Source organism: Pleurodeles waltl, chromosome 9 (assembly GCF_031143425.1).
Source record: "Pleurodeles waltl isolate 20211129_DDA chromosome 9, aPleWal1.hap1.20221129, whole genome shotgun sequence".
NCBI classification, from domain to species: domain Eukaryota; kingdom Metazoa; phylum Chordata; class Amphibia; order Caudata; family Salamandridae; genus Pleurodeles; species Pleurodeles waltl.
In genome coordinates, this window is record NC_090448.1 from 250,139,705 (window position 1) to 250,162,797 (window position 23,093).

At 45.8% G+C, this 23,093-nt stretch overlaps 1 protein-coding gene across 1 annotated transcript in view; it reads left to right on the forward strand.

The window, feature by feature from the left end:
• Positions 1–913: 913 nt before the first annotated feature.
• Positions 914–23,093, forward strand: part of ATG7 (autophagy related 7) — a 1,524,945-nt gene continuing 1,502,765 nt past the window's right edge. The window contains exon 1 of the mRNA XM_069206657.1: positions 914–1,022. The gene's annotated coding sequence lies outside the window, so the exon portion shown is untranslated. The remainder of the gene's footprint in view (positions 1,023–23,093) is intronic.

Consider the following 23,093-nt stretch of genomic DNA (forward strand, 5'->3'; position numbering starts at 1 on the left):
GCTCATGTATCTCTGTCTGTACATTATAACTGGAAATAAACTTTTAAGGAAAGAACAAGAAGAGCCAGTGTACTTACTTCAGTGGTCCGCTGCCTCCAGCAGGCCACCATCCCTGTGATTTTTCGGCCATTCCCAATTGGTTGCAAATTGCGACTTATTTCTTCAATATTGATGAGATAGGTCCACTTTCGACCCACTGGGAATCACTAAATATGTCTGAGACATATTAGTATATCGCTTTTTGAGACTATCTAATTGCGAACTCTGAAGATTTGCAATTAGGAAGCGGCTAACAGAATTCTTTGTACATGTGGCCCTAAAGTACTGCTGCTTCGATCAGTGCGTAGTTTCGGTGCTGATGTCACTAGAGAAGGAAAACGTTGTTCCATTTAGTTCAGTATTTTTTGGAGGGGCGGGAACGGGAATGAGAAGGGTTTTGTATCCCGCTTCCCATCGCCCTTTCTGGATCCTGCATGTGATGTGGTCTGTCTGAAAGGTGGGCGCCCCCCTTTTAAATACAGCTCAAGAATGTACTGCTGGTCTATTTGGCGCGATGTTGGTATTTAATTGTAGAGGGGCAGTCCAATTTGTGGATCGCTTTATGGGAAAATCGCGAACTTGCCCCAAAGGTCTACGACTGACCGTCACTGTCGCAGCTTACATCAGCCGGTAACCGAGTCCAGCCTATTCCAGACTTCCGTCTGCACGGTGTTCGAGGGTAGCCTAAAGACAGCCCAGACAGTGTTTACATGCTGCGATGTAGAGGCAAACTTCATAGCCAATGAGCATATAGGAATTCTAAGAAAGCACTGTTATAGGCTAATGTGCCTACGATGCTCCAATCCCAGATCACTTTGCACATGGTATAGCCTACCCACTCCAAGACAATGACCAGGGATAGGTTGAACAAATGGTTGTGACTGTCATGTGACCCGGAAGGACTGAAATTACCCAACAAATGTGTTCGGTAAAGGGATTTATAAGAAACGCCGGACGTTGGACTGAATTTATGGACGGTCCGTGTAAGTAGTGAACAGGAGACCACCTTAATATTGTGGTATTGTTTCAGTGTGCTGAATTACGGTTATCCCGTGCCGTTGTGCTAGCTAATTTTATGTTTTAATGTGAAATTAATATGGGCAGTTAGTAAATTAAAAGAACACAATATAGGGCAGAGATTATTTGAGTAACTAATAGGATGGTGGACCCGTAGTAATTAGTGTCTTTACTCTAACCATAGGAGAACAGACGATATGCGGGAATTCCAGTAGTCCCTATGTATTAATTCTAATATTTTTGGGCAGGAGGTTGGGGAAACACTTCTGTTTAGGTAGTGAGGATGGATTTGAAGAAGTGCCCGTTTCCCCTATTTTTAAAGCGGGAACCAACCAAGCTCAGTGCCCTCTGCATATTTCTTCCTGTTTCTCACTTAACCCTCATTAGAAGCGATGTTATTTTTTTAGTTTAGATTTGTGTATATTGCTACCTTTTCACTTCTTTATCCCGTAAATTGGGATATTGAAGACATGTATAAGCATCTGCTAACATTATCGAATTTAAAGCTCTGCTGTTTTTTTTGTCAACATTTGAAGAATGACACTTTTAATTGACACCACTAGAATTTGCTATTGTGATTTTTATTTATTTATAAATGAGTATCACGCACATTAATCCTTAATTTATGTAACTGGGATTGAAACGTGGGTTTGGGATACTTACAAGATGCCGCGGACGTAACATCGACCAGTGACGTCCAGATTACACGAAATTCTCAGTTACGAGAAGTGTTAGGATTGCGTTTTTGAGATGATGGCTATGAGCACTTCATCAATGCAAGAATGGTCCAATTTGTTCAGTACGGTGGTCTGAACAGTTCGGGAGCTTTTGCTACACCAAGCTCATGGTGTTTTGTTTGCATAGAGCGGATTCTTTATAGCACGTTCTATACTAAATTTGTTGCAAGGATTTAGAGGGTGCTGACGAAATACACACTTTTCCCTAGCTCATTTCAACTAAACTACTTGAAGGTGGTAATAAGCGTTATTTAATATATCCCAGTTAGGTGATTCCCATTTTATCAACTTCAAAATGGTGAGAAGAGTCATCAGTACATTCATGTTTTAAATCTGTTAATCTGATAGTTGCAGCAGCAGATAGCCACTGAAATGTGTCACCCAAATACCTTTTTTTTAAACGTGCTGAGCACATTCTACAAGCTAGGGTGGACGTTTTTGTGAGCTCTGTGGGTGTCTTTGTACTGGTATCGAAGAGCAACGTGCACGTTTCTATAAAATTGTTTAGAGAGCTGTCTATGTTGCAGTACTCCGGGACAGTGATTCACTGGGCTGCACTGGGTTGAGATAGACATACACCAGGATAACTCCTTGGATATTTCAGTTTTGGCGTACTGCTGCAACAGTACAGTGATTTGCACAGTATTTGAAGATGGCACTCTTACACTTTTGGAGGGTCAACAAGGGTGGCGTTTTGGTGCACCCCGCATAAACTTTATAGGAAGATCACTGTTTTCGAATGTTGCCAAAGACGTGAGGCCCTTAGAGGGCCCATACAGATATAAACAGAATGTAGGAGTAAACATTGGAAAGTAAGGCAGATTTGAAATATAAAAATAAAATGTATGGTCTACCGTTGGAATGAGCGCAGAGGCCGGGAGATGATATCGTTTCTTTGCCCGTTATCTTTTCTTGTCGGTCACATTCTTTTCTTAAGTGCTAAATGTGAGTATAGACTGTTAGATGCGATATGGCTTTGTTATCCTCTTTAATCTTGTCACCATTTACTTTCAGCCTTCCTCTTCCCTTAGCAATTAAGGAAAGCTGATGAACTTGAAGGGATATCGGTTTTATTGTTTATGACAATCGCTGCCTATGTATTCATCTCACTTCCCTTCAGAGGCGTGTTTGTCAGAATAGTCGTAAATAAATAAAAAGTGGGGTACTGTTAAATGAAGAGTCCCAGAATCTTAAAGTCTCTCTTTTGATCCTTATGCCAGAGCAGTGAGGTAACTATGTTGTAGTTGTGACCATGGCTAAGGGATCCTCTTTGAGTCTCACTTCATTCTTATTTGGTTGACAGATATGCTGAGTTCCTGTCTGTCTTTCAGAGGTGATGGAAATATTACCCTGCTTGTTGGAGATGGGGAAGCAAGGTCACTGTGTTTTTCAGGTTGCTTCTTACTTTACCACGCGTGTGGTAGTGAAAACTATGGAGATGGACAGTCTGAAGGTCTTGGATGATATAAAAGATTGAATTCTGATATAATAATCTTTAAGGCTTTCATCCCCAGCCTGAGCCATCACCATGTCTTTATTATACTGGCTTATAGTGACTTTTTACCACAGCAGTTTTTTCAGAGTGCCTATTAATACTGTGGTAGCAGAATGATTAAAGATCGGGAAGGATTATATAAAGTATTTTTATCTTTTCTCAAACACAAGCATTTAGAAAAGCCTCCTTGGCTTAAACTTTGGTTGACTGGAAATGCACTCCTCAGAGCTTTTCAGTGTATTTTCTTATTGTGAAGAATAACATGTTTTTCACTGCAGTTTTCTTCCCCCTGCCGGCTGCCGCTTCCGGTCTCGAATGTTGCTGACTTGGCGGCTGGTTCAGCGTTCATCGTGGATTGAGGATTTGAGCTGGATGCTGCTTCGCTTGGCTGGGCAACAGCGGGCGAACATCGTGCGGTTCTGGAGAGCTCTCCGTCCCGCTAATCGCCCCCCATCTTTCTCATTCTGTGCGGTGGTTTCCCGCAGTTTGGCTATTATTGGCCTGCCGTGCACACATGCGATTAGAGGCGGCCGTGGTAGTCGCAGTGGCAAAAGAACCATGCAGAGCAAGAATCGGAGGCACTTGGAGGTACCTCGTAGCTACATGGAAAGCGCTCCCTTGGCATGCCGGTGTTGAAGCTTCTGGAGTCAGGTGGGGCCGTTCACTTGTTCCGACCTCATGATGGAGGGTCATTAACCCCTGAGGAGACCCAGCTGTCTGGTTCCCTTATGGCTACTGTTATTGCTCACTGCGGTGGAGTGTAGAAACCTGGTATTTAAGGAAACAATGTTAATGGGCATACGGAAACAGGGACTGTTGTACTGTTGCAGATAGATGGAAACTAAACCTGGAGCTGAGACCAATTATATTGCTAATGCTGTCACTTGAAGTGAGTTTGAATTGTTCTGTTGTCACCTCGGCCGAGGCTATAAGCATCACTATTCAATGGAAGACCACTCCACTCCCTGCTGCATCTATTTCGGTGGGTGTTGATGAAGCTCCAGACCCTGCCTTTCAGTTTGGGGGCTTGAACGACTTGGTAACTTGGGGGGGACCTTGATGGAGTCATATCAACTGCTCTATCTGAGGGGGAAGCTGGGGCAGAGATTTTGAGGGGTGCCGCCCTAGTGCAACAGACAGTTCTTGCGCAGCTGAGTATGGAAAAGGACCAGGGCTCTCTATCATCTCCCACTGCTAACCCTGCCAGCTCCATGAATTGTTCCTTCCATGATTCTCACTCCATCAGGTAGAAGGGGCTGTGATTTGACCCAGAGGCCAGATAAGATCTACTTTCTCCTTCTATTAGTAGCACAGAAGCTTGCAAACAGGACAGTAGTGCACAAATGAATTCCCCAAAGGTGCCATTCGGATGCTAGGAGAGTGCCCACAGTGAAGGAAATGCTTAGAGGCTCTCAACCCACCCGGATTAGTGGCAAGTCCAGTGGGGCTATTAAGACTGAAAAAGTGTTTTTTGCTCGTGGGAAGTGGGAAACAATAGGCAATGGCACTACTGGTAGTCCATTACGGGACTAGGTTACATCCAAGGAAGAGTTGAAATCATGAATTTCTCATTTTTCATTGGTTCAGTGCAGGTGCCAAAGGAGCAGAAAGGCGCTACGGCCCGTAAATGTGCTTGTATCAGCTCTTCAAGTCCTCTAAGCAGGTCACTTTCTGGAGATAGCTTTAATGTCTCAGGAGGCCTCCCTCCCTCATCTCACCAGCCCTCTTTCAGAGAAAGGATTATGGGAGCCATCGTTATATTCAATAATGCAGCTGCTCCAGGCTCAGATGGCAGAAGCTCAGCAACATTATGCCCAGGTCAGGGCCGATAATAGTCAATTCTGCAAGCTTTGCTGGCAGTCAGTGGTACAGTAACTGCTCTTGCCACAGATGTTCTGGACCTACACCAGCGAGTCTCAAACATGGAAGACTAAGGCTTGACGATTGTTAAAACAGTGGAAGGTCATGATCATCATCTGAGGTATGTTCAGCCCAAGGTTGAGGTCCTGGAAAATCATCAAAGAAGAAAAATCTATGGGTTTTTGGGGTCCAAGAAGGGAGGGAAGGGGAAGATCCAAGACAGCATACTGCGCAACTGTTTGAGACAGCCTTCACGGATTTATCAGACTGGGACTTCAACTCTTTAGTCCAGCGGGCACAGTGGTTGCCTTTGAATTGGAGCAGAGAAACATCTAGGGCAGATTTCAGTTCCACAGCTCCAAGACTGATCCTCATCTATATTGCCAACCATTTGCTAAGACGAGCAATTTATTTGAAAGCCTGCTCTTCTCTCCCAGTTGTTGTGGACTCTATTTCCTAAAAGATGGAAGCTTTGTCAACTGATAGATCCTTTTAAGGCTGCAGGGCCCAATCTTTTTTACAGGAGCCTGCTAGACTGAAAGTTATTATGGATGGCCGGGCAAGCATCTGCTTTACTGAGCAAGAAGTTGTACAACAATTCTAAGTACTATGTAAAACTCTGGTCTCTAAATGTTTTCTCAGAAGGTCACTTGCAGGGTGGGGTGAATTGTTCTTATTTTGCAGTAATGCTCCCAAATGGGCTTTTGTACTTTTGTAAATTTATTTTTTATTTTTTAGGAGGTGGCAGACTGTGCCAGTTGGCAGAGGGTGAAGGGTTTGGGGAAGGACTGTATTGGCTGTCAGCTTCCAGCAAAAGCTGAAAAGGACGTGGAGATGTCTCCTTGTAAGACACAGGGTTGGGGGTGGTGTGGAGAGGGTTTGGAAGGGGGAAGAGTGAGGGGTGCCATGAATAAGAGCTGCATTTTGTCAGATTGGGGTGAGAAAAGCTCTAAGCGGTTTAGTTTTGTGTATAGAATGTGGGTGTTTATATCCTACAATGAGTAGTGGTGTGAGTATGAGTACGATCAGTATGGTTCCTCGGATAGTGGCAGTTAGGGGCGGTTCATTGGCACCGTTTCACAAATATGCTTAAGTACATGTGCTGGAATGTGGCAGGCCTTAACTCTCCTAGCAAGCGCAAACTAGTCAGAGGAGATGAAAATATACTCCTCACACTTAGTGGCACTCGTAGAAACCCACTTGGCGTATAAGGATCACTCTTTATTAGCACAATTGGGGTATAATAATGTTATCTGTACTTTTCAATCTTCCTTCGTTAGAGGGGTTGGTGTTTGGCAGTCAAGAATATTACAGTCCATGGCGGACTCTCGCAGGAAATTGGAAGTCCCACAACTTATGATATATGGCCAGAAGTATGTAATTTTCTTTGCTATATGGCCCAAATATAGATGATCCGGAGATTTTTGATCGGCTTGCCAAAGAACTGTTAGGGTGGCCTGATGAACTACTTGTAATGGGGGTCTTTAATTGTGTATTGGATTATAGTATTGATTCAACAAATCAGTCTGTTACGCTGCACATGGTCAAAACTAGAGCGGCAATTCGGGAACTTGCGGATATCTTATGGATATCTGACAGGCAATTCATCCAAATTCCCCAGGATTTACTTTCTTCTCGCCTCCTGACAAACAGTACTCTAGGATAGACATGATTTTTGGCAGAAGGATTTTGGTCTCAGACTGCCTAGACTTGAGATCCAGCTCCTTTAGACTCAGTTCATGAGCCAGAGATAGTTTCATTTCAGCCAAGGCTCTCTCAGCCACAGCCTTGGCTCTCCTCGCCTCTGCCTCTCTCTGAGCTTTCCTTTCCTCTGCCTCCATGGTTAATCTTGCTATTTGCAGTTGAAATTCTCTCTCCTCTCTTCTTTCCTCTGCAGTCAGGCCCTGACTAGAGACACGGCTCCCTGGTTTAGCAGGGGGCACATTTCCAGGGGTAACATCCCCCACTGCTGGTGGCAAATCCTCTGGAAAGCACTCCTCTTGCTCTCCCAATTCAGCATTCTCTTGTGAATGGGCCCTCAATGCCTTTTGGTACTCCTCCTTCTTGGAGGCACACCGGGTAGGTACTCCCACCCCCTTGCAGAACCCCTTTGAGCTGATTAACAGTGTATGTCCCCAGCTTGGCTAGGTCAAATTCACCAGCTCCTCCTTGAGACCCAGCCAGAGACTTGGTTTGTGGATTAGGTTAAAATATCAAGCAGGAGAAACGAAATTGCAGAAAAAGAGAAAAAATCAAGTTGACCTTTAACTGTGGGTAGGTAGTGTATACGTAGCTAATGTATGTTACTGCGCAAACGCAAGTCCTATCCCACCGCTGATCACCAATGTTAGAAATGGGGTCTCTATTTGGCAGAGCTATACACCCTTGTCCAAGTAGGGACCACAATTCTAGTCAGGGTAAGCCACATACAATCCAAATTATCCTGTGCCCACACTCTGGTAGCTTGGCACTGAGCAGTCTGGCTTAATTTAGAAGGCAAAGTGTAAAGTATTTGTGCAATAAATCATACAATAACACAGTGAGGACACAACAAAAATACACCACACAGGTTTAGAAAAATATAAGCTATTTATCTGAGTAAATTAAGGTAAAAAAGATCAAGATTTGATAAACACAAGTTCTAATATCACTTTTGCAATGATAAGAAGAGTCTTAACTCTTTAGGAATCAACAAATGTCTCTTGTGTGCACAAAGTATCTGGTATGCTTCGAAATTACACGCACGAAGACCACAGAGGAGGAGATGCATGGAAAAAGGAAGGTGTGCATTGGATTTCCTGATGTGCTCAGATGATGCGTTGATTTTTCTCACGCTGCAAGGGCTTTGCCTCGATTTCCGGTGCGCAGTCTTGGATCCTCACTGCTATGCAGGGTCTTTTGACGCCCAAGGACGATGTATGGAAATCCTGGGCGTGCAGGACAAAGTTACAGGTGCTGCATCGATACGCTGTGGCATTGCGTCAGAGTTTCTGTTACACGGCAGGCGCTGCGTTGATTGTTCATGCATGAAGTTGTGCTGCGTCGTTCCGGCTCAGAGATGCGTCGTTCTGGTAGGGCTGTGCGTTGAATTTCCGATCGCCGCTCAGGCACTGCTTCGATCTCCACTCGGGGAGCCGGACTGCGTCGTTCCTGTTCGGTGATGCTGTGATTCTTTCACCATTGGGCAGGCTGTGCGTCGATTCTGGCAGGCTGTGCATAGATGTTCACCTGCACAAGGAGTTACCTTGAAGATGAGAAGTCTTTTTGGCCTTGAGACTTTAGGAACAGGAGGCAAGCTCAATCCAAGCCCTTGGAGAGCACTTTTCATTAGAGCCAGAGGCCAGCAAGGCAGCAAGGCAGCAGTCCTTCACAGCAAAGCAGTCTGGGAGAGTTCTTTGGGCAGCTGGCAGCTCCTCTTGGCAGGTTGCAGGATCAGGTTCCGAGTGTCTGTCCCAGGAAGTGTCTAAGTTGGTGGGGTCAGGGATCGAGGTTATAAACCGAAAAGTGCCTTTGAAGTGGGGGAGACTTCAAAGAGTGATTTTGAAGTGCACAAGATCCCCTTTTAGTACAGTTCTGTCTGCCAGGGTCCCAGTAGGGTTTTGTCAGTCCATTGTGTGAGGGCAGGTGTAGGAGGCTGGCCTGGCTTATAGTGGGTACCTGATGGTACATACACCTTGTGCCAGGTCCAGCTATCCCTTATTAGTAGTGTTCTAGCAGCGTAGGCTCATAGAGTTAGCTATAGCAGAGCAGCTTAGGCTGAACTAGGATACATGCAAAGCTCCTACTATACCACTAATATCATATAGGTACTATATCATAAGAAACCCAATACTCAGGGTTACTAAAAATAAAGGTACTTTATTTTAGTGACAATGTGCCAACAATATCTCAGAGGATATACTCCCTTAGGAGGTAAGTAAAATACACAAAATATACACACAAACCAAAATCAGGAAAGTAAAACAGTCAGAAGTAGTGCAAACACTGTAGAATACAATAGGGTGCAATAGGCCTAGGGGCAACACAAACCATATACTAAGAAAGTGGAATGCGAACCCCAAATGGACCCCTAGGCTAGTGTGGTGTGTAGAGGGTCACTGGGAGTGTAAGAAAACACTAAGGGTGTCCAAGATACCCCAATCCAAGACCCTGAAAAGTAGGAGTAAAGTGCTGCTACTTCCCCAGAAACACACTAAACTCGTGATAGAGGATTCTGCAAAGACCACAACTGACTACAAAGCACTGAAGACGGATTCCTGGACCTGAGGACGGAAGGAAGGGGACCAAGTCCAAGAGTCGTGAAAGTGTCCGGGAGGGCAGGAGCCCACTAAACCCCAGATGAAGGTGCACAATGGCTGCCTCTGGATGGAAGAAGCTGAAAATTCTGCAACAACAAAAGGTGCTAAGAGCTTCTCCTTCGTGCAGAAGATGTCCCACGGAGGGCTGGAAGATGCTGAGTTGTTTCTTTGGAGAAAGACCACAAACAAGCCTTGCTAGCTGCAAAGGACGCGGTTGACGGAAAAAGGGTGCTGCCCGGGCCCAGGAAGGGCCAGGATGTCACCACTTGGGAGAGGAGACAGAGGGGGCACTCAGCAACACAGAGAGCCCAAGCACAAGAAGGCAGCACCCACAGAAGTTCTTGAACACAGGTTCAAGAAGGCTGAGCACGGTGGTCGTCTCAACACTACAATAGAGGGTTCCACAAAGCTGGAGGTCAACTCAAGAGAGCTGAGCAATGCACGACGGAGTGCTGGGGACCTGGGCTTGTCTGTGAACGAAGGATTCCTTGGAAATGTGCACAGGAGCCATATCAGCTGAAGTTCGCACGTTGCACAGGATTACTGTCTGGAGAGGGGAGGCAAGGACTTACCTCCACCAAATTTGGACAGTTGGACCACTGGACAGTCTGGGTCACTTTGTTCCACCACCTGTGTTCTGGGGGCCACGCTCGTCAGGATGAGAGGGGTCCCAGAGTACCGGTGACGCTGAAGTTTGGCACCTGCTGGAGCAGGGGGAAGATTCCGTCAACCCACGGGAGATTTCTTCATGGCTTCCAGTGCAGGATGAAGGCAGGCAGCCCCCAAAGCATGCACCACCAGGAAACAGTCAAGAAAGCTGGCAGGATTACACGCTACAATGTCGTTGGTAGTCTTCTTGCTACTTTGTTGCAGTTTTACAGGCGTCCTGGAGCAGTCCGCTCTCGATCCTTGGCAGAAGTCAGAGAGGTGCAGAGGAACTCTGGTGAATTCTTGTAAGTCGTTATCTGAGGTAAAGCCCACTGGAGAGACCCTAAATAGCCCTCAGAGAAGGATTGGCCACCTAGTCAGGTAAGCACCTATCAGGAGGGGTCTCTGACGTCACCTGCTGGCACTGGCCACTCAGAGGCCTCCAGTGTGCCCTCACACCTCTGGATTCAAGGTGGCAGAGGTCTGAGACACACTGGAAGAGCTCTGGGCACCACCTTGGGTTTGTGATGGACAGGGGAGTGGTCACTCCCCTTTCCTTTGTCCAGTTTCGTGCCAGAGCAGGGACTGGGGATTTCCTGAACCGGTGTGGACTGGCTTATGCAAGGAGGGCACCATCTGTGCCCTTCAAAGCATTTCCAGAGGCTGGGGGAAACTACTCCTCCCCAACCCTTAACACCTATTTCTAAAGGGAGAGGGTGTAACACCCTCTCTCAGAGGAAATTCTTTGTTCTGCCTTCTTGGGTCTGGGCTGCCCAGACCCCAGGAGGGCAGATCCCTGTCTGTGGGGTGGCAGCAGCGGTAGCTGCAGAGAAAACCCCAGAGAGCTGGTTTGCCAGTACCCTGAGTCCATAGTGGAGCCCCAGGGATGCATGGGATTGGCACCCCAATACCAGATTTGGCATGGGGGGACAATTCCATGATCTTAGACATGTTACATGGCCATATTCGGAGTTACCATTGTAAAGCTACACATAGGTATTAACCTATATGTAGTGCACACGTGTAATGGTGTTCCCGTAGTCACAAAGTCCGGGGAAATTGCCCTGAACTATGTGGGGGCACCTTTGATAGTGCAAGGGTGCCCTCACACTTAGTAACTTTGCACCTAACCTTCACTAAGTGATGGTTAGACATATAGGTGACTTATAAGTTACTTAAGTGCAGTGTAAAATGGCTGTGAAATAACATGTGCGTTTTTTCACTCAGGCTGCAGTGGCAGTCCTGTGTAAGATTTGTCTGAGCTCCCTATGGATGGCAAAAACAAATGCTGCAACTCATAGGGATCTCCTGGAACCCCAATATCCTGGGTACCTGGGTAACATATGCTAGGGAATTATAAGGGTGTCCCAGTGTGCCAATTAGAATTGGTAAAAATGGTCACTAGCCTGTAGTGACAATTTTAAAGGCAGAGAGAGCATAAGCACTGAGGTTCTGATTAGCAGAGCCTCAGTGACACAGTTAGTCACTACACAGGTACACATATTCAGGCCACAAACTCTGAGCACTGGGGTCCTGGCTAGCAGGATCCCAGTGAAACAGATAAAAACAAACGTACATACGTGTAAAAATGGGGGTAACATGCCAGGCAAGATGGTACTTTCCTACAGCAGGCCTCTAGCCTTTGAAATGTAAGTGTCAGGCCCCTCCACCCTCCCAGCCCAGGAAGAACCATATGCAGATGAGTGCAGGTGGGCCTGAGTATTCTGTGTTTGTGGTTGTCTGGGTGAAATGCACAAGCGAGCTGTGAACTAGCCCAGCCCAGACGTCAATTGGAGACAGTCTGTAAGGCACAGATGGATTTTAAGTGCAGAGAAATGCTCACTTTCTAAAAGTGGCAGTTCTAAAATAGTAATATTAAATCCAACCTCACCAGTAAGTAGGATTTTCTATTACCATTCTGGCCATACTAAATATGACCTGTCTACCCCTTTCAGAACAGAATCTACCACTCAAATAGTATATGAGGTTAGCCCTAATGTTAGGCTATGAAAGGAGCAGGCCTCACAGTAGTGGAAAACGAGTTTAAGAGTTTTCCACTACCAGGACTTATGAAACAAACAGGTATATGTCCTGCCTTTTACCTACCCAGCACCCTGCCCTATGGGTTACCTAGGGCCTACCTTAGAGGTGACTTATATGTAGAAAAAGTGGAGTTTAACGCTTGACAGGTACTTTTAAATGCCAAGTCAAAGTGGTAGTGAAAACTGCACACACAGGCCTTGCCATAGCAGGCCTGAGACATGGATAAGGGGCTACCTATTTGGGGGGCACAATCAGTGCTGCAGGCCCACTAGTAGCATTTACTTTAGATGCCTGGGCACATGTAGTGCATTTTACAAGGGACTTACAACTAAATTAAATATGCCAATTGGGTATGAGCCAATGTTACCATGTTTTCGGAAGATAGCAGATGCACTTTAGCACTGATTTGCAGTGGTAAAGTGCGCAGAGTCCCAAAGCCAGCAACAATTAGGTCAGAAAAAGAGTAGGAGGAAGGCAAACAGTTTGGGGTGACCCTGCAGAGAGGCCATTTCCAACATAGCAGCCTTCCAGCTAAAGCCAGGGTAGGCTAATCAATACTTTGTTGGACCTTCCTGCTTAAGGCGATAGAACCAGGGCTTTGGCCCACTACTGCAGGGGCACTTGCCAGTTATATGCCTTTCTGAATCCAATGAGTCTTATCTGCCTATACTCTCTGGGACCACTGAACTGACCAATGGGGAACCCTTCTCCTCGTCTGTGGACCCCATCTGTGAAGCTCCTAACCTTAATTTGCTCACAGATGCATCCCAGTAGGCAGACAGTACCACCATGGCCAAGAAGGTGATGTGGCTTATTCCACTCCTTGGGTCTGACTTCTGTCCCCAACCCAGGGAAAATTCAGTCCACAAGGACAGCAGCTAAAAGAGACCACTGACAGCTGTCAGGAGCCAGGCCCCAGGCCATCCAATGCTAAGTCAAGGCCCTGAGTACAGCCATTGGGTAAGTTTCTCCTCCAGCATTGGGGCTGGCAGGGAGTTCCCTATGGGCTCCTGATGTATCTCAGAATGGGGGGCAGTAGCCCCAGGGGTCCTGTACCCCTTCTCCGCTCTACCTCCCAGGAGTTCAGGGGTGGTATCCTGACACTGGCCAATCAACCCAGGGTCTGTACCCTGAGGCTGAACAGGGGACGGGGTGAGTCCTCTCTCACCTTGCCCCTACATCTGGTCTCCTATACCCTTCTCTGGGGAGTGGTACTGCCAGACAACTTAACTGTCTGGGCACCCTTAGGGGTCACCTCTCTCAGTCCTCCTGCCACCAGGGGTAAGTAATTCCCCAGAATGCAGTCAGTAGGCAGCTGGGGACTAACTATAACCAACCTCTGTGTCACCTTCCTACCCCACACCAGTGTTACCAGAGCCATGGGGTGGAAGAAATCCTCCCTGTGGGCTGGAGTCACCCCCCACACCTGGCTGGTGTACTGCTCTGGGGAAACTAGTTTCTCCACCATCATGGTATGACTCTCTCTGTGTCCCTCAGAGTAGTGACTAGGATCCCATTCACTCCCACCTGGTGAAAGTGATGACTTCCACCCTCAGGAATCACCAGCTTACCCAAGGAGTCTATCTACCAACCGAAGGAGATTAGAACATGGTCTATGACCTGCCCCTGGCGACCACTTCCCCCTAAGGCCACATTGGCCACCCCTGTCGAGGTCCGACCAGTGGGTGGCTTCTTTGGACAGACAAAGTTCCCCTTCTTGTGTCCTAGCTGGGAGCACTCAAAGCAGCGGGGTTGGGAATGGGGTGCCCTAAGCCACCGCCCACCAGAACCACCACCCTGTTTTTCAGAAGAGGTAAGGGAACCCTTCCCTCCCCCCTTATTCTGGGACTTGTCTGGGTCATCTTCAACCTCCCCCTCACCTTTTTGGGAGGAACCGGAACCACCCTTCTTGGGGCCACTCCCAGGTACCTTCTTGGACACTCTGGTGCTAGCCTAGAGGTCCGCCTCCTCAGCAAGTTTTCTGGGATCAGTCAGCTTACTCTCAATCACGTGCTAGTGCAACTCTGTAAAGCAAATACTGAGCATGTGCTCTCTTAGGATCAAATCATATAAACCCTTATAATCATTTACTTTACTTCCCTGCACCCATCCATTCAGTCTACCCAAGTTTGTGTGGAGAGTTTGGTGCTGTCCCTGAACCTCTGATGGTATCTCTCGGGGGCCAGTCCAAAATTGGCAATTAAAATTGCTTTGGTAAGTGTGTATGTGTTGCGGTCCTCTGGTGCTAATTTGAGGATTCTGTCTCTCCCAAGGATTGGAACATGTTTCCACAGACTCTCTCCTCATTGATCTTCAGAAACCCCATGGGCCCTTAGTGCAACTTCATACGCATCAAACCATTTGTCATTGTCATCTCCCACCACGTAACTTGGCACCACATCTTTGGGCATATGAACCTTTTTGTCCCCAGCAGGTCCTGTATTTATGCTGCCACCATTACTACTTTACTCAGACTGCCTAGACTTGAGGTCCAGCTCCTTTAGACTCGGTTCATGAGCCAGAAGTAGTTTCATTTCAGCCAAGGCTCTCTCCGCCCAAGTCTCCGCTCTCCCCTTCTCTGCCTATCTCTGAGCTTTCCTTTCCTCTGCCTCCATGTTTAACCTTGCCATTTGCAGTTGGAATTCTCTCTTCTCCCTCCTTTCCTCTGCAGACAGGCCATGAGTAGAGACACTGCTACCTGGTTTAGCAAGGGACACAATTCCAGGGTAACATCTCCCACTGCTGGGGGCAAATCCTCTACAGAGCACTCCTCTTGCTCTCCGAATTCAACATTCTCTGGTGAACAGGCTTCTTCCCAGGCCCTCAGTGCCTTTTGGTACTCCTCCTTCTTGGAGGCGCCCCGTGTAGGTACTCTCAACCCCTTGCAGAACTCTTTCAGCTGGTTAACAGTGTATGGCTCCAGATTGGCTAAGTCAAATTCTCCAGCTCCTCCTTGAGACCCAGCCAGAGACATGTTGTTTGATGATTAGATTAAAATAGTAGGCAGGAAAAACGAAATTGCAGAAAAAGAGAAAACATAAAGTTGACCTTTTACTGTGGGTAGGCAGTGTACGTAGCTATTGTTGTTACTGCACAAACAAAAGTCCTATCCAACCGCTGATCACCAGTGTTAGAAATGGGGTCTCTATTTGGCAGAGGTATACACCCTTGTCCAAGTAGGGACCACAATCCTAGTCAGAGTAAGTCACACACACTCCAAATTATCCTGTGCCCACCCTCTGGTAGCTTGGCACTGAGCAGTCTGGCTTAACTTAGAAGGCAATGTGTAAAGTATTTGTACAATAAATCATGCAATAACATTGTGAGAACACCACAGAAATTCACCACACAGGTTTAGAAAAATATAAGATATTTATCTGAGTAAATTAAGGTCAAAACGATCAAGATTTGATAAGCACAAGTTGAAATATTACTTTTGCAATGATAAGAAGAGTCTTAAGTCTTTAAGGATCAACAAATGTCTCTTGTGTGCACAAAACACCTGGTGTTACACGCACGAAGACCACAGAGGAGGAGATGCGTGGAAAAAGGAAGGTGTGCGTCGATTTCTGGTGCGCAGTCTTGTATCCTCACTGCGATGCGTGGTCTTTTGAAGCCCAGGGACAAAGCGTGGAAATCCTGGGCTTGCTGGACAAAGTCACTAGTGCTGCGTCGATCTGGTATGGAGATGCGTTGGAGTATCTGTGTCACGGCAGGCACTGTGCCGATTCTTTGCGCAGGAAGTCGGGCTGCGTAGTTCCAGCTCAGCCATGCGTCGATCCAGTAGGGCTGTGCGTCGAAATTCTGGTGGCAACGCAGGCACTGCGTCGATCTCCACTCAGGTAGCCGGGCTGCGTCATTCCGGTTCGGCGATGCAGTGATTCTTTCACCGCTGGGCAGACTGTGCATCGATTACGGCAGGCTGTGCTTCAATTTTCGCCGCACAAGGAGTTTCCTTGAAGAGGAGAACGCTTTTTGGCCTGCGACTTCAGGAACAGGAGGCAAGCTCAATCAAAGCCCTTGGAGAGCACTTCTCAGCAGAACCAGAGGCCAGCAAGGTAGCAGGGCAACAACAAGCCAGCAGTCCTTCACAGCAAAGCATTCCAGGTGAGTCCTTTGGGCCGCCAGGTAGCTCCTCTTGGCAAGTTGCAGGATCTGGTTCAGAGTGTCTGTCCCCAGAAGTGTCTGAGTTGGTGGGGTCAGGGACCCAGGTTATGTACCCAGAAGTGCCTTCGAAGTGGGGGAGGCTTCAGTTGAATTTACGGGACAAGAGGGGAGAAGCATCAGTTTACCTTTTCTCGGTATCTTCGGAATAACAATGAATACTGTCAATTAGTTAGGAGTTCCCTCACAGAATGTCTGGGGATCAATGTAGGTACAGCCTCCCCTCTGGTGGAATGGGATACTATAAAGGCTTATATTCGGGGGATCACGGAACAGTTTATTCTGAGGGCTAACTTTACCGCTTTTAGGGAGCTGAGGTTCCAGGGGGAGGAGTCGATACGGCTAGAAACTATGCATGCCAAAGCTATCGGCAGTGTGGGCATCGGTACATCTGACAAGCAGGAACACCCATAAACGGTCCCTCTTGGGGGCTAAACCTAAAGACAAAAGCGACAGTCAGCTATGTTAAATATAAGACTCCACAACACAAGTACAGGGAGCAGGTAGATCGTGTTTTAGCTTATCAAATTGTAGATAGGCAAAAAATAATGCTGAAACAATTAGAGGTAAAATCGGGCTGATTTACAGTGACCCCGTGATATTTCTGAACTATTTTTTTCTTTTTTATCAGGAAGTATATGGCCAGTCCCAGGTTAGTCGGCAGCCTGAGCTAGCAGCATGTATTCAAAATTGCAGACTCCCTAGAGTGGATTATTCTTCTAGGATATGCTACAGAGGGATTTCACTGTTAGGGAATAGAGGAAGCTCTGGGAGCCCTACCTACTGGCAAGGCTACAGGGGAAGATTCTACGCCCCTAGAATTCTACAAAGTTTTAAGGACACTATTCTACTTTCTCTTTTGACCGTCATGCAGTGTATCGATGAATCTGGTGTAGTCTTGGACTAATGGAACAAGACAAACATCATTATATTCCCAAAGAAGTGCAAGCCGCCAGAAGAGAGGAGGTCATATCGTCCTATATCACTGATCAATGCAAAAATATTTCCTAAAGTGTTGGCCACACGGCTCTTTCCTTTAATGCCGGGATTGGTATCAGATGAGCAACACAGCTTCTTTATCCATGGGTGGGACACCACCGGTCATACCAAAACAGCCATTGCGGCCTTTGATATTTCTGGAAAACTCAGTATGAAGTTGGCTATGATCTTATTAGACGCAGAGAAAGCATTTGAAGGGTTGTTTGGGATTTTTGTATGCGCTGCAATGGGTGCCTTTGGGATCAGCAACCGGTTTTGTAGAGGAGTGCAATCTCTCCATGGGGCTCCATAAGCAATGCTTGTCTGCTCGGGGTTTCTTCTAGGTTTTTGGAGACTAGGCGAGGCACTCGGCAGGGGTGCCAGCTTGGTCCCCTATTGTTTGCTTTGTACCTTGAGCCATATCTGGTGTCCCTAATGAATAATAAGTGTATACAGCCTATGGTTTCAGTTGATTCTGATCTTAAAATTACAGCATATGCAGGTGTGGTCGCCGTGTATGTATCTAATCCATGAAATGTATTACTTCAGAAGCTGAACGATTCTGAACACTTTCTGTATATAAGCTTAATGCCGATAAAACTCATTCTCCTGAATTTTATGCCAGATGATGATATTCCGGGGGTAGTTTCCTCTGCTACTTTATTTAGGTATCCAAGTCATTGTACAGGTTAGTAATATAAATAAACTAAATTATGAGCCACTGCTGCAATTGGTCATCACTAAACTACAGCTTTGGAGTAAGTTATTATTAAGTGTTATTGGCCACTGTAATATTATTAAAATGTCTATTTTGCCGAAGATAAAAAAAATAAAAACATTTCAGGCAAACCCATTTAGGGTTCTGAATTTGATTTTTAGGTGGCTTCAAGGCGCAATTGGCAACTTTATCTGGGGTATCTGGGGTATATGGGGGGACGGCGGGCTATTCGATATCTTAAATTCTCTTATAAACAAGCGGGGTCCAACTTCCGGATTTTAAATTTTACTATTGGGCAGCATTTTCTAGACAGCTTTTTAACTTACTCAGACGTATCATTTAGCGTTGGGACCTGCATTACGGTTTTGTCTTTATAGACTGACAGATTCTTATTACTTTAAATATGTCTGATTTGATAAAGGATTACTTGATAATTTGATTAAGGATATTACATTTGGCAGGAGATTTGTTTTAAACAGTCACTGTAGCTAATTAGTCGTTAAACTTCACTCTGGAGTAATCTAGCTTTTTCAGCAATATTCCATGATAAGATTGGTTGGGTATGGGCTAGTTTAGGGGTGGAAACCGTTGGACAATTATTTGATTTGAATGGGTTTTGCACATTTCATGAATTACAGGCTGCTTATGATATCCTCCAACAATGCTTTTTTAAGTGTCTACAGCTGCAAAGCTATTTCTTATCTGAATGTGAAACTCCTATTAATCTTGCTGACTCTACCGTCTTGAAGGCCTTGCACGGCATCGGTGCTGAATCACTAATTAGCAAAATTTACTTAGGGTTTTGTCAACCTTGGGTGGATGACAGGCTATTGCTAGCTACTAAGTGGAGTAAAACACATGGCTATGAGACTTTGCCCTCAGAAATTTATAGGGCCATGAAAATGGTCAAGGAATCTGTCCATTCTGTTAGTTTGAAAATGCAACAATTGAAAACTATTTGTCTATTATACTACACCCCAGAGAAAATTATGCGATTGGGTGGGAGAAGCAGCACAGATAAAACTAGTTGCCCTAAGTGTAAATTGTCTGCTGCAGACATCTTGCATATGTTTGTGACATGTCCAGGTCTACAGGGGTTCGGGCTGGGGTGAGGCAGCTAGCTATGCAATATTGTGGGTCTGACATTTATTTAACACACAAAGAAATTATGTTGGGGCATAGAACAGGAAATGGTACTGGGCTAACTCGGTTGGTGTCCATTCTTAGTGTAGCAGCTGGACTATGTATCGCTAGATGTTTGGTATTCCCAAACCCATCCCTTGTAATGGCATGGTGAGCAAATGTATGACAGGTGTATGAGCTAGAATTTGTGCTTGACAGAGGGGCACAGTCGCTTGGAAAGTTCCACAGAACGTGGTTGGGGCTTCACTGTAAGTTTGGTGTCTTGAAGTCCCTGTTGGTTTCCTTTCTGTTTTGGCCTCTTGTTAAACCGTATTGTCTCGCTTGCTATGTCTTGTATTCATTACTCTCATGCTAATGACAATTTTTGGTTTAGTCTTTTGTATTTATTATGACCAATTCAGACCAATAAAATAAGAAAAACTTAAAAAAAGACTTATGTAATGGAGTTAAAAAGGCTACTTGATATAAACTTGTTGGGTATATAGGGCACTGGTCATTATGAGGATAGTTGTGGCTCACAATTGGTACATCAACGTTCATATTTTTCCACTTGGACTGATGGTGCTAGAAATTCCAAATGCCCATATCTTATATCTAGAAACTGGGTTGCTATTGCATCAAAGTATCTTCACGGAGGTAGGGATTGGTAAAACTATTATTATTCTAACTTCGTACATAGGATAAGTAAAGGAGCAGTGCCAGGATTGTCATCATAATGGCTACAGCTAATCCACCTGCCCTCATCGAATCCTCGCCCCTAACGCACGTTCTCTCATCCAACATTCCAACATACAACAGTCCACATCACACACATCTCCCCCTTTTTTCCACAAACATGAAGCTAAAATAACATAACTATTTAAGATTAACACAATGAATATTAGCATTAAACAAATACAAAATGGAGCTAGAAGGATATGAAGATAAAATACAATGAATTCCCTACTATGAGAATATAAGGGAACAAGATGATCATCCGAATTGATACCCATCAAAGTGTGAAGACAAATTCCTCACCCTTGTACTCCACCACACTGATTCATTAACCCCTTCGCTGCCAGGCCTTTTCCCCCTCCTGTGCCAGGCCTTTTTTTGCCTATTTGGGGCAGTTCGCGCTTAGGCCCTCATAACTTTTTGTCCACCTAAGCTAACCAAGCCAAATTTGCGTCCTTTTTTTCCAACATCCTAGGGATTCTAGAGGTACCCAGACTTTGTGGGTTCCCTTGAAGGAGGCCAAGAAATTGGCCAAAATACAGTGAAAATTTCGTTTTTTTCAAACAAATTGGAAAAAGTGGCTGCAGAAGAAGGCTTGTGGATTTCCCCCTGAAAATGGCATCAACAAAGGGTTTGCAGTGCTAAACTCAGCAGCTTCCTAGCTTTCAGGAACAGGCAGACTTGAATCAGAAAACCCAATTTTTCAACACAATTTTGGCATTTTACTGGGGCATACCCCATTTTTGCATTTTTTTGTGCTTTCAGCCTCCTTCCAGTCAGTGACAGGAATGGGCATGAAACCAATGCTGGATCCCAGAAACCTAACCATTTCTGAAAAGTAGACAAAATTCTGAATTCAGCAAGGGGTCATTTGTGTAGATCCTACAAGGGTTTCCTACAGAAAATAACAGCTGAAAAAGAAAAATATTGAAATTGAGGTGAAAAAACCATCAATTTTTCTCTATGTTTTACTCTGTAATTTTTCCCTGCAATGTCAGATTATGGAAAGCAATATACTGTTACGTCTGCTGGACTCCTCTGGTTGCGGGGATATATAGGGCTTGTAGGTTCATCAAGAACCCGAGGAACCCAGAGCCAATAAATGAGCTGCACCCTGCAGTGCGTTTTCATTCTATACCGGGTATACAGCAATTCATTTGCTGAAATATTAAGAGTAAAAAATTGCTATCAAGAAAACCTTTGCATTTCCAAAAAGGGCACAAGATAAGGTGCTGAGGAGCAGTGGTTATTTGCACATCTCTGAATTCCAGGGTGACCATACTAGCATGTGAATTATAGGGAATTTCTCAAATAGATGTCTTTTTTACACACTCTCCTATATTTGGAAGGAAAAAATGTAGAGAAAGACAAGGGGCAATAGCACTTGTTTTGCTAATCTATGTTCCCCCAAGTCTCCCGATAAAAATGATACCTCACTTGTGTGGGTAGGCCTAGCGCCCGCGACAGGAAACACCCCAAAGCGCAACGTGGACACATCCAAAATTTTGGAAGAAAACAGAGGTGTTTTTTGCGAAGTGCCTACCTGTAGATTTTGGCCTCTAGCTCAGCCGGCACCTAGGGAAACCTACCAAACCTGTGCATTTCTGAAAACTAGAGACCTAGGGGAATCCAAGGAGGGGTGACTTGCGGGGCTCGGACCAGGTTCTGTTACCCAGAATCCTTTGCAAACCTCAAAATTTGGCTAAAAAAACACATGTTCCTCACATTTCTGTGGCAGAAAGTTCTGGAATCTGAGAGGAGCCACAAATTTCCTTCCACCCAGCGATCCCCCAAGTCTGCCGATAAAAATGATACCTCACTTGCGTGGGTAGGCCTAGCGCCCGCGACAGGAAACACCCCAAAGCGCAACGTGGACACGTCCAAAATTTTGGAAGAAAACAGAGGTGTTTTTTGCGAAGTGACTACCTGTAGATTTTGGCCTCTAGCTCAGCCGGCACCTAGGGAAACCTACCAAACCGGTGCATTTCTGAAAACTAGAGACCTAGGGGAATCCAAGATGGGGTGACTTGCGGGGCTCGGACCAGGTTCTGTTACCCAGAATCCTTTGCAAACCTCAAAATTTGGCTAAAAAAACACATGTTCCTCACATCTCTGTGGCAGAAAGTTCTGGAATCTGAGAGGAGCCACAAATTTCCTTCCACCCAGCGTTCCCCCAAGTCTCCCGATAAAAATGATACCTCACTTGCGTGGGTAGGTCTAGCGCCCGCGACAGGAAACACCCCAAAGCGCAACGTGGACACATCCCATTTTTTGAAAGAAAACAGTGCCTACCTGTGGATTTTGGCCTGTAGCTCAGACGGCACCTAGGGAAACCTACCAAACCTGTGCATTTCTGAAAACTAGAGACCTAGGGGAATCCAAGGAGGGGTGACTTGCGGAGCTCGGACCAGGTTCTGTTACCCAGAATCCATTGCAAACCTCAAAATTTGGCTAAAAAAACACGTTCCTCACATTTCTGTGGCAGAAAGTTCTGGAATCTGATAGGAGCCACAAATTTCCTTCCACCCAGCGTTCCCCCAAGTCTCCCGATAAAAATGATACCTCACTTGTGTGGGTGGGCCAGGTGCCTGCAACAGAATAAGACCCAAAACCTGAAGGGATAGAAGGGATAGCACAGCAAGTTTATAAGGGCATATTCTTTTATACATCTTTAGACGGACTCTGCTTTGGGGACCCACATAAGTGAGGTGTCATTTTACTTGGGAGACTGAGGGGAAAACTGGGGAGTAGGAATTTTGTGCTGGAGCGGTGATCCTACTAAGAAAAATCAGGAAAATAAGCTTTTTTATGCAAATTTTGAGGTTTACAGAGGAGTCTGGGTAAGAAAATGTTGGGGGACCCACGCAAGCCACACCTCCCTAGACTCCTTGGGGTGCCTAGTTTTAAAAAGTTTCTGGGTTTTGTAGGTTTCCCTACATGACGGCCGCACCCAGGACCAAAAACATAGGTGGGCCCTCCCCCCCCCCAAACACAGGTATTTTTGGAATATATCACTTTGATGTGTGCACATATGTCCGTGATGTGCCAAACACTAAAATTGTGAAAAGAAACACACTTAGGTTATGTGAAGAAGACCCCTCACCCACCAACCAAGTTGGTGGCATGCTTCATCATCGGGGTCCCACCCGAGGCACCTAGCGTGTCTCAAGTGTGCTGCGACGCCTGATTACAGCGGAGCAGGTTTTGTCATTTGTACCACACATACTGGTTGGATTTGG